Source organism: Lynx canadensis, chromosome D1, assembly GCF_007474595.2.
Source record: "Lynx canadensis isolate LIC74 chromosome D1, mLynCan4.pri.v2, whole genome shotgun sequence".
NCBI classification, from domain to species: Eukaryota; Metazoa; Chordata; class Mammalia; order Carnivora; family Felidae; genus Lynx; species Lynx canadensis.
The window spans coordinates 94302670-94314931 of record NC_044312.2 but is presented as its reverse complement, the minus strand read 5'-3'; the positions used below and the strand labels follow the sequence as shown (position 1 = coordinate 94314931).

Genomic DNA, 12262 nt, shown 5'->3' with positions numbered 1-12262 from the left:
TAAAACATACTCTTGGTATAAAATTTGAATAAAATAAACAGGGAAGGAAACAAACCACCCACAGTTGCTCTACATGTTTGTCTTTTAATTTCCACTATTTTCCCACTAAAGTTTAATAGTTATGCTTAAACTGTAGTTTCAATTGTGTGTCTTGCTTTTTTTTTCACTTGTCATTATAAAACATTTTTTCCCTTATACAAAAGACTCCTTGTAAGCAGCATCTTAAATGACTGCATAATATCCCTTCATTAGAGTATATCAGTTTATTTGCTGTTTCAGCAAATTCCTTTTAATAGTAACTTAAAAATTAAAAACAACAACAACCTTAGAAATTACCTATTTCAAATATATTAAACTGCAAGGTAAGATATACGATGAATGAACACCTGTGTTTGAAATTTGTCTATTTCTTGGGAATATTTTGTATAAGTCTTCCCATTATCCCTTGTTTCTCCAAGGCTCAGTACTCACAGAGAGCTGGCCTGGAGATATGATAGATATTATCATTTTGCCTTCTTCATGCCAGATTTTGTGGAGCATACCAAGGTAATTCAGTTACAACACCTGCATTCCAAGAACTTAATAGCAAAATATGCAGAACAAAAACTATAATTCAAAGGAGGAAAGATTATCCTAAAATTCACATGGACAAATGTTGCTGTAGTTCAAATAGGGGAAATATTTCAGGTAAAAGCATCCAAGTACTGAACATGGAGAAGGCAGAATTTGGGTTGGAACTTATGGTTAGTATGCTTAAAAGACTTGTAAATTTGAGTGGGCTGGTGGAGAGAAGGCTGTAGGAAGCAAAGGTCAGACTGTTATTTTTAATGGAGAATAATAAGTGTAGCATATCTCCTTTAACCAGCCTCAAGTAGCTGAATTACCAATGTCTGCCCTCATTTCTGTAAGGTATTATTCTGATGCTCATGGCATATTGAACTCTTGGGCTGCTGAGCAAGTCTGCAACATATTTGTGCATTTTTGCTTCTGCAAATTGTGTGCTTAACAGGAGTCATTTGCTTTTGTTCCTAAAACTCCTCATGGCAATGGTTCTTGTTATTGTAAATATATAGTAATTTAAGAGTGTGTCAGCCAAAGAAATAGAACAAAAAGAAAGGTGGTTATTTTTTTTTTCTGTGAACGTTAATAAGTCAATGCATTGAATCACTTAAAATGACAACAGAACTTGTGGTTGGAGAAGTCAAATATAAAAGTTTGGAGGAAATTTTTAAACTGTAAAAGGGTTGTGCATTCAAACTGCTATATAGGTATCTCTAAGAACTTACTCCATTCTAAGTAAAATAAAACTAGAAAAATGTGTGATTTATATAGTTTATTAATGCATAGTAAGAGAGGGAGGGACAGAGGGAGGAGGAGAAAAAGAAAGAAAAAGAGAGCAAAGAAGGAAGGAAGGAAGGAAGGGGAAGAAACAGCCTAGGCTTTACATGAAATTACTGACAAATGAATGTATATTTATGCATTTTTTCTTGGATCAAAATGTTTTAAAATTGTGTATTTTAATTAGCCTGCTTTTTAAGTAATTGCCCAATCAAAGATGAAAAGTAAATACATACTGAGTAAAAAAAAAAAAAACAAAACGATTGGATCATGTAAAGATATGAATTACAGACTAAGAAACTTGAACTTTATTTTGGGGGTACTTGGAAGGTATTGACTGATTGGGGACCAAGTAGTGGCATGACAAAGGAATATCATTCTGCATGAAGAATCATCTGGCAATCTTGTTCTAGATGAATTGGAAGTGTCAGAGATTAGAGGTGGGGAGAATAGTGAAGAGTTTGATAAAATTGGGCAAGTAAGTCTTAACTATGACCTGGATTACTGGTAGTCAGAATGAGGACAAGAACGGATGGGTTCAGGTAGAACACAGGACTTAGATGTAGTGCGAATGAAATGATACCAAAGTGTTAGGTTTGAAAAACCGGATGGATGAAAGTAACAAAGAAGGAGAAGAACTAGTATCGAGGCAATAAAAGTTGAGTTTCATTTGGATCTGTTCAGTGATTAGCTTCAGTTACACACCCCCTTCCCTCCCTCCAATCAAGAATGTCTTATCTTCTATGCATGGATAGAAGACAACTGGAGATAGAATCCAGAGCTTGGTAATTAGGACTCATTTACAGAAAGGTGATAGTTGAAGCTATAAGATTAAGATGACAAACAATGTGAGCCTGGTGAGCCTGTTATCACAGATAAACACAGTTAAGTAGGAAAAATTAATTAAATATTACATATAGAGGGAAAGATCTATGATATATGACAACTAAGATATTATTGGTGACTTTAGAGAATTGGTTTAATGTAATGGTGGGAGTCTTCAAGGAGCTAAGGAAAGAGTCTATGGGAGGGTCATTAATGGGGTCAGTGAATGGGGCTTAATAAATTTGCAATGAAAATTAAGAATAAAATAAAACTAGTAATTTGAGAAATGGAATTTTTTTAAGAGTTGGAGAGGTCTTAGGAAACGATCACAGTGAGAAAGATAAGCCCGCAATTGAATAACCTATCTAAATTTTGACTTGAGAAATGTATTTCATTAGTCAGTTACAATAAAACACATTTATGCACTAACTCTAAAATTGACATAGACTTGTTTAATGTCATGTGAATAGAGGTAGTCCATTGGAACAGCATCTTTTGTAAAATAATGTAGAGAGATTGAGCGAAGCTTATGTATAAATATCTGGATATGACTATTCAGTACACAAGTATAATATGGAAAGAAAAATAGGATAAAGAGCATGTACTCCACCAGATTTGGGGAAGCAATATGACTTATAGTACTGCTTTGCGTCCTGGTGCAGGGACCATGCTAGTCTTCTGTAACGTTCCAAACTTAGTATATGTGCAACTGAAGCAAGCACTAGCTCATTGTTTTGCAAATTGTTGAACATGTACTATATGGTTGGTACTTAAATAAATTTAATTTTAAATAATGCTTAAATAATAGCAGGCACATTATTACAAAGAAATCCAATTTTCCATTCTATATCATTTCATCTAAATATGTCAAGGAGAAAGTCCCCATTTGATGTTAATAGATCTTCCCCTTGCTAACTTCTTTTGATCTTAAAAGAGAATGGGCCACCATCTCAGAGCATTCATGAGTCAATGATATGTAGCAAACATTTAATAATTTGCTTTAATTAAATTAATTTCATAATTGTCTTTCATGTATAGTAAATTATATTAGCTGTCCAATTATTATAATATATCAACTCTTATTTGAAATAAAACATGTGAGGGGCACCTGGGTGGCTCAATCGATTGAGTGTCTGACTTTGGCTCAGGTCATGATCTCACAGTTCGTGACTTCAAGCCCCGTGTCAGGCTCTGTGCTGACAGTTTGGAGCCTGGAACCTGCTTTGGATTCTGTGTCTCCCTCTATCTCTGCTCCTCCCCTGCTCACTCGCTGTCTCTATCTCAAAAATAAAAAAAAATGTTAAAGAAAACTAAAGAAAAAATAAAACATGTGAGGTTATTAAATATAAACTCAGTAAATTATAGTACAGATTATGGGGTTAGAGCCTCACAGTAGCAAAAATGCCACCAAAAGACAGGTGCCAGGGAAACATTGGCTTAGAAAAAAGTTCTACTCAGAGAATTAGAAAGCATTTGGTCTGCCATTGGTTAATTTGTCAAATTTTGAGAAAGTTATAATCATTTAGAGCTTCAGTGTCTTTATTTGGTAATAATAAATACTCATTACGGATATGAGGAGGTCACATGAATGAATCTTTAGTAAAGTAGTGGCAGAATTCTCAGTATTAGACCTTTAAGATACATTAAATATTTGCTAGCATTCCCACTTGTCAGGAAAGTTGTAATTTGTCAAAGCAAAGCACATTCTAGAAGAGGAACTCATCTATTGACTTGACTGTTTATTGGGCTCTTACTATGTGACACTGTCATTTCTTTTGAGAAACACAGATACATTTTCATATAATTTAGTATCTTGTATGAATAAAAAATAAATAGCCAGTTCAGTTCATGCATTAACACCTATAGTTGGAGGTTTTATGCTGACTTATCATATTACCAAGCTCAATTATTTCACTATGGCTGCTAGACAAGTTTAGGAGTGCCAAATAGAAAGAGATTTTTCTATTGGATATATAACACACTTCAAAGTATCTCTACTTCTGAGATGACATAATTATTTAACTCATTTATAATAAAATAGCTTGTCCTAAGGAAATTCAAATTTAAGACCAGAATGATAGTGATTATAGTCTATTAACTAATCATGATGGTCTCTCCCAAATTTAGCAAAGGCAAATAAGCTTTCCCTTTTGACTGTTGTAATAAGCAGTGATAGAAATAATGCAATCTGCAGTTTAGAGGATCCAACTAGAACATGTATTGATAGAAGAACTGGAGAGTAAGGTTAACAAATTTAGGGCAGGCCATCAGCGGAATCTTGGCTTGCTAAGCAAGGAGAAGTCAGGGTATGTTAGGTAATGCCATGGAGCTACATGATCTAAAATAATTTCACTCATATAACTGGTGCCTCAGCTGGGATGTCTAGAATGGCTCTCCCTTCCCCTGTTTTCTTTTATCTGAAGCTTCTTCATTGAGTAGTAGAAGAATTCCAAGATGGCGATCCCAGTATGCTGGTAGTTATCAAACCTCTGCTTGTTTCATGTTTGCTGATGTCTTATGAACCAAAATGACAAGCCCAAGGCAAGAACCAGTGTGGGTAGGGCTTCACAAAGGCTTAGATACCAAGAAATATGATTCTTCTGGGACCATTCTACAACAATGAACTACAGACCACCTTCTGTCAGTATTGATTTTTCTTCCCCTCTGCTGCCCTGCCATGCAAAATACATTGAGTATGATTCAAACTCTCCAAGTCCCATGAATCATGGCATCAGGCTTGATGTCCACACTCTTGTAATTTGCTTCAGGCGCAGATGTGGATAATGCTGCTCTAGTGCAACCCCTTTTGATTCAGAGACTGAGGAGAAGGATTTCCTACGTACCACCTTAACTCTTACATAGGTTTTACAAAGAGTTTTACTACCTCATTCTTCACTTTTTCTCCATCCTGAAGCCTATTTATTAATTTGAGATTCTTTTCGAGGTGGTGGGAGAGAGACTAAACAATTGTGAAACGGGTTTTTATATTACTAACCAAATATGTCTTGCTTTTAATATTTTTATCTTTTTATATTTTTTTTTATATTTTGTCTACCTTCTGATTTGAAATGAGAGGAATTTCTATTCAGTGCACTTGTTGTTTCCCTACCTTATCCCACATTGCTCACAAAAATCAAACGACATTTTCAATATTCTACTTCAAAATTTCCTTAACCGAATATACAAATTCATTTGGCATGTTTTCCATTATACAAGTTAGTGAAAGTGACAAGTTTGTCAAGGGTTTTATAATTTCTTTTTTTTCAATTCCAATGGTAATTTCCTTATTTCACTTACTATTTCAACTAAAGAGTCTCCTTTCTGGCTGTAATGTGTTGAATTTTGCCATCATACATCATGTCTACTATATTCTATTGGTCAAAGCAACTCAATGGGCTATGGCAGATTAATGTTTGCCTAAGCAGATTTTATCTTGATGACAGGAGTTACAAAATAGCATGACTAAATTTTTTAATCTACCCCAATTTTATCATGTAGTTGTTACAGTAATGAAATGAAAATGTTTGAAAAACATTTGCTTGGCATTGAAAAGCACAGAATTTTAGTTTCTTTGCTCATTATATATCATCATCATCATCATCATCATCATCATCATGCTTAGTATTGTTTTAGACAAAAACAGTTATTTGCAAAAGCTAAACTTGGAAAATCTCATTACTACTGAGTTTACTGATTATTTCTTGGTTTTAATAAATGAAGAGTATCTTTGGACAACAACAATTTTTTTTTTACATCCTCCTCATGTGGTTACATCTTAAATATTTTTATGCTATGATTCAGCATGGGCTTGTACCAATAATATTATGGAGGTTATCATCAGAAAAATGATCTGATTTCTCTGGTTTTCATTTTAGATCCTAACAGGCTAGGATCTGGAGACAGATGGCCTCAGTTATCCACCTCCCCCATGTGCATCTTTGTTAGTTTTGATCATTCAGAGCAATTCTGGGCAATGATTGGGACTGTATAATAATCGTTCATTTTTTAATGTTCTGTTGATAGATGATGGTGAGCATCTTTTCATGTGTCTGTGAGCTATTCTTATGTCTTCTTTGGAAAAATGTCTTTTTATGTCTTCTGTCCATTTCTTAACTGGATTGTTTATTTTTTTGAGTGTTGAGTTTGATAAATTCTTTATAGACTTTGGATACATATAGACTCAGATATGTAATTTGCAAATATCTTCTTCCATTCCACAGGTTACCTTTTAGTTTTGTTGATTGTTTCCTTCAACAAGGTTGAAGAAGGTTTTTTATCTTGGTGAGGTCCCAATAGTTCATTTTTTCTTTGCTTCCCTTGCCTCTGGAGATATGTCCAGTAAGAAGTTGCTATGGCTGATGTCAAAGAGGTTGCTGCCTGTGTTCTCTAGGATTTTGATGGTTTGCTGTCTCCAATTTAGGCCTTCCATCCATTTTGAATTTATTTTTGTGTATGTTGTAAGAAAGTGGTCAAGTTTCATTCTTATGCATGTTGCTGTCCAGTTTTCCCAACACCATTTGTTGAAGAGACTGTCTTTTTTCCATTAGATATTCTTTCCTGCTTTGTTGAAGATTAGTTTACCATATAGTTATGGGTCCATTTCTGGGTTTTATATTCTTTTTTTTTAATTTTTTAATGTTTATTTATTTTTGACAGAGAGAGACAGAGCATGAGCGGGAGAGGGGCAGAGAGAGAGGGAGACACAGAATCTGAAGCAGGATCCAGGCTCTGAGCTGTCAGCATAGAGCCTGACGCGGGGCTCAAACTCACAGACCATGAGATCATGACCTGAGCCAAAGTCAGACACTCAACCGACTGAGCCACCCAGGCGCCCCTTCTGGGTTTTATATTCTGTTCCATTGATCTGTGTCTGCTTTTGTGCCAGTACCATACTGTCTTGATGACTACAGCTTTGCAGTATAGCTTGAAATCTGGAATTGTGATGCTTCCAGCTTTGCTTTTCTTTTTCAAGGTTGCTTTGGCTATTTGAGCTTTTTGTGGTTCCATACAAATTTTATGACTGTTTGTTCTTGCTTTGTGAAAAATGCTGGTGGTATTTTGATAGGGATTACATCAAATGTGTAGATTGCTTTGGATAATATAGACATTTTAACAATATTTGTTCTTCTCATCCATGAGCATGGAATGTTTTTCCATTTCTTTGTATCCTCTTCAATTTCTCTCAAGTATTCTATAGTTTTCAGTGTACAAATCTTTTAGCTCTTTGTTTAGTTTTATTGTTAGGTATCTTAGGGTTCTTGGCACAGTTGTAAATGGGGTCAATTCTTTGGTTTCTCTTTCTGCTGCTTAATTATTGGTGGATAGAAATGCAGCAGATTTGTGTACATTGATTTTATATCCTGTGACTTTGCTGAATTTGTGTATCAGTTCTAGCAATGTTTTGGAGGAATCTTTTGGGTTTTCTACATAGAGAATCATGTCATCCGCAAATAGTGAAAATTTGGCTTCTTACTTGCTGAATTGGGTGCCTTTTATTTCTTTTTTCTTTCTGATTGCTGAGGCTAGGACTTCCAGTACTGTGTTAAACAATAATGGTGAGAGTGGACATCTCTGTATTGTCCCTGACCATAGAGGAGAAGCTCTCAGTTTTTCCCCATCAAAGATGATATTAACTATGCGTTTTTTGTATATGGCCTTAATGATGTTGAGGTATGTTTCATCTATCCCTACTTTGTGATGGATTTTTATCAAGAATGTTGTTGGTGAGGATGTGGACAAAGGAGAACTCTTTTGCACTGTTGGTGGGAATGCAAACTGGTGCATCCACTTTTGAAAACAGTGCGGAGGTTCCTCAAAAAGTTAAAAATAGAGCTACCCTACAGCTCAGCAGTTGCACTACTGGGTATTTACCCAAAGAATACAAAAATACTGATGTGATATAAACCCCAATGTTTATAGCAGCCTTATCAACAATAGGTAAGTTATGGAAAGATCCCAAATGTCTACTGACTGGATAGAGGATAAAGAAGATTTGGCACATGTGCACATGCGCGTGCGTGTGCACACACACACACACACACACACACACACACACACTGGAATAGTACCTTGCCATTTGCAATGACATGGGTGGAGGTAGAGTATATTACGCTAAGTGAAATAAGTCAGTCGGACAAAGACAAATAACATATGATTTCTCTTATATATAGAATTTAAGAAACACAACAGATGAACATAGGAGAAGGGAAAAAAAGAGAGAGAGAGGAAAGCAAACTATGAGAGATTGTTAACTATAGAGAACAAACTGAAATTGATGGAGGGAGGTAGGGGGTGGACTAAATGGGTGATGGGTATTAAGGAGGGACTTGTGATGAGCACTGGGTGCTATATGTAAGTGATGAATCACTGAATTCTATACCTGAAACCCATTTTTACCACGTATGTTAAATAACTAGAATTTAAATAAAAACTTCAAATGAAAATATAGTGGTTTATTTTCCCTATGTTTTTGAGACAATAGTTTATTTCCATTTGTTCCTGTGTCTTGGGCAAATACCCTGACATTCTCAATGTTTTAGCTGGAAAATATATATACAATAACCTCACATAACCACTCAGCCCTCAAGCTAATAATGTATCTTTTCACATGTCTCATGTTGTCAGGTATCTAGCCCTGCATTGCAACTCCCAAGTTTCTGTAGTACCTCTTTACTTATTATTTCAAAGACATCATATATCTGTTTCCAATTCTTCTTCTTCATTAAACTTTAAGGAAAAAGTCCACCCTGGCATGTGAGAAATGGACTTGATACAAATGTGTAGATGTTTTCCAGCTTTCATTTTCCATATCCTTGAAAACTCTCAGGCTGAGTGAAAGGAATAATGAATGGAGGGAGCATTTTTTCTTGGATTTTTAACACATAAATGATATTTTTATTCATAAATAATCACTGTTAAAATAGATCAACTAGGGTTCATGTTAATGACTAAATGTCTATGTTCACACATCGAAAATTACATTGTTTAAGCATTTCAAAAGAAGCAGTAGAATCTGAGAAGAGCTTGCTGTTAAGCAGTCTCCACTTCTAGGCATGCATGCCTAACTCTGGTTAAGTTCATGGTGAATTAGTAAATGCTGCAGAATAGAGAAGACAGTTCCCTGGCCCGCTGGCACTATTGAATGGAGCATATTTAACAAAATTCTTGACTTTATAGGACATGGTTTATATGTTCTACTGAAAAGTATTTGGGATACGAAGAAAGTTAGGATTAGGGGGAAAGAGATAGAGTTCTAAGCCTGTGTTTTACTTACTACACATATAAGTACCATAGGACAGTATGTCTAATGCCTCAGTCATTTCATCTCCAAATTGATGCTAATATCCACCATCTCTATCTAGATTATGGGGATAAAGTGAAAAAAACATGTGTTAAGGCACTCTTTAAACTCTAAGAGGCCATTCAAATGTAATTTACCATTTTTGATATTGTGCTCATTGCCATTGTTATTATCTTGGAACTCTTCTGAGGGTAAAATTATATTAACTCACCAAAGGAAGCCAGTAGGTTGTTCCTATATACAACTGTGCAAAGCCCAGTGATAGGCATTTAGATTTCAAAAGTCAATTGCTTAAGTATAGGAGAGAGAAGACATGCTGTGGCAGTCGTTCACATAAAAATGTCTGGGGCATTGAGTTGATCTCAAGCTTAATATGAATCCTCAGTGTGATATGATGGCAAATTTCTGGCCTTATCAGGAAGAAAAGAGTTTGCATGACATGGGAAGTTGTAGTCTCATACTGCTGTGCCTTGATCAAACCCCACACCCCCCAATAGTGTGATTCTCAGTAAAGCATTTTAAAGGATTTGAAGGTAGAGTGATTTGGGGTTGATAGGTTTATGAGGAGGCCTAGAAAAGATAACACACAGGAAAAAATTGAGTAAATTTGTTCCATCTTTCTCTGAAAACAAAGCTAGAATCAGTAGTAGAATTTATAAAACACCAGATAATAACTCAATATAAGAAAACATTTATGAAATTTAGAGTTGCTTGAGAGCAAGAAAAGAATTGGGTAGAGAATTTACTGTCCTTGGAAGCATTTCAAGAGCAGCTGTATGACCTTCACTAACACTTACATTGTGTGAGAATTTCCAAGTGTTTTGGAGTATTTATCAGAGGTCTTCTGACATTTCAATACACATGTGGCTATTATACTTCAGAATGCTGTAAAAGATTTAGAATATGCAAAGCATCATTTTCTGAAACTCATGGAATCCTGATTGCTAGAGATATAATTCCATTAAAAATATACTCTACCTATAAAAATACAATTTGAGAGCCCATGTATTATACAGAGAATGGCAATACACATTGATGGATTGAAAATTCTTTTTCTAACAATAAAGATACCTATTAAATATGTTTGGCCCAATTTTTTCTTAACTTATTTTGTCATGCAATTTTATATATTCATTATTTATTTGTTTATTTGCTTATTATCTCTAGTTCCAACTTGTGGAACTAATTATTGCCACAAGAAACCGTATGGACATATGGAAATTCTGAATAATTTTCTAAAGAAATGATCCAAATTCCTTATTTATTAATTCTCTACTATTGAAGTATAGCTAACATATAATGTTATGTTATTTCAGTATACAACATAGCAATTTGACAATTCTGTACCTTACTCACTGCTCACCATGATATGTATAGTTACTATCTGTCAACGTACATTATTACAATATTATTGACTATATTCCCTATGCTGTAATATTTATCCCCATGACTTATTTATTTAATAACTGGATGTTTATATTTCTTAATCGCCTGTCTCCCAAATCTCCCTTCTTTCTGGTAACCATAAGTTTGTTCTCTGTATTTATGAGTCTATTTCTTTCTGGTTTTCTTGTTTTCATATTTGACCTATAAGTGAAGTCATATGGTATTTGTATTTCTCTGTATGACTTATTTCACTTAACATAATACCCTCTCAGTCCATCCATTTTGCCAAGAATGGCAAGATTTCATTATGCTTAATGACTGAGTAATATTCCGTTATTTATATATATTCATTCTTCTCTATCCATTTATTTAAGATGGACACTTAGGTTGCTTCCATATCTTGGCTGTTGTAAATAATGCAATAAACATAAAGATGCATATATCTTTACAAATTAGTTTTTGTTTTCTTTGCAGATTCCTCTTTTTAAACTTCCATGTAAATTAACATTATAGTTACTGCTTGTTCTCAAACAATAAGGCAGGTTGCATTATTTAGCCCAATTAATCTAGCTTTTTGGGGTGGGAGAAGAGATGAGATAAGCCAGGATGCTTAGTGTATCAGTTAGTTACAGCATTATTTCAGCTGTCGGTGTGACTATTAAGAACCTTGAGAGGAGACTTCTCCTCAGAACCAATAGCAAATCAGTGTTTCCCATTCAACTATATATTGAAGGGTGGAGGTGTCACCTGGCTAAAAGCTAAAGTCCCTAAATGTGTACAGAGTGTTCTGATATTTTCCTGATAGCTCACCTCGCTATTTTCCTTCAGCACACATCCCTCAGGTACCAGAGTTTTTGTTTTTGGTTTTTCATTCCTCCAGTTTCCTAGTGCACTGGTTCCTAGGGAGAAGAGGACTGTTACACTGTGCACACCAGACTGGCATTGTTCTGCCTTTCCTCCTCATTTAAGCCAGCTTTGGGTCATGTTGTTCCCCTACATTTTGTAGGATTTTCTGGGTGAGACCATTTGCTACAGATGCTGACACTACTGCTATTTAGTTTTCAGACAGACTTTCCTTAAATTGTTGGCTGCTTAGAACCAGAAACCACTGACCTACTTGGACGTGATCTCTGCCCCCCTTATCTGAGTTGACGGTATTTGTTTTATGACTCTGGTACCATCTCCTTCCCCAATGTCTTCCTTTCTATTATCCCCTCTAGTTTGTGGCTAACCACTCATAGCAGTGTGTTCTAACCCCATCCTGTGATCTCATTCTGACAGGGTCAGATAAAATTATGAGGTTAATAAAGAACCTCATTACAAATACACATGCACTTACTCTACTGTGTTGGCTTACATTCATTTCTTCATGTGATTATATTCTAGGTTGAATTAGGTAACATTTAGTGGTGT

The 12262-nt window shown here is 35.2% G+C and overlaps 1 pseudogene; it reads right to left on the bottom strand.

The window, feature by feature from the left end:
* Positions 1 to 2785: 2785 nt before the first annotated feature.
* LOC115526608 lies at positions 2786 to 2885 on the bottom strand (annotated as a pseudogene).
* Positions 2886 to 12262: the final 9377 nt, after the last annotated feature.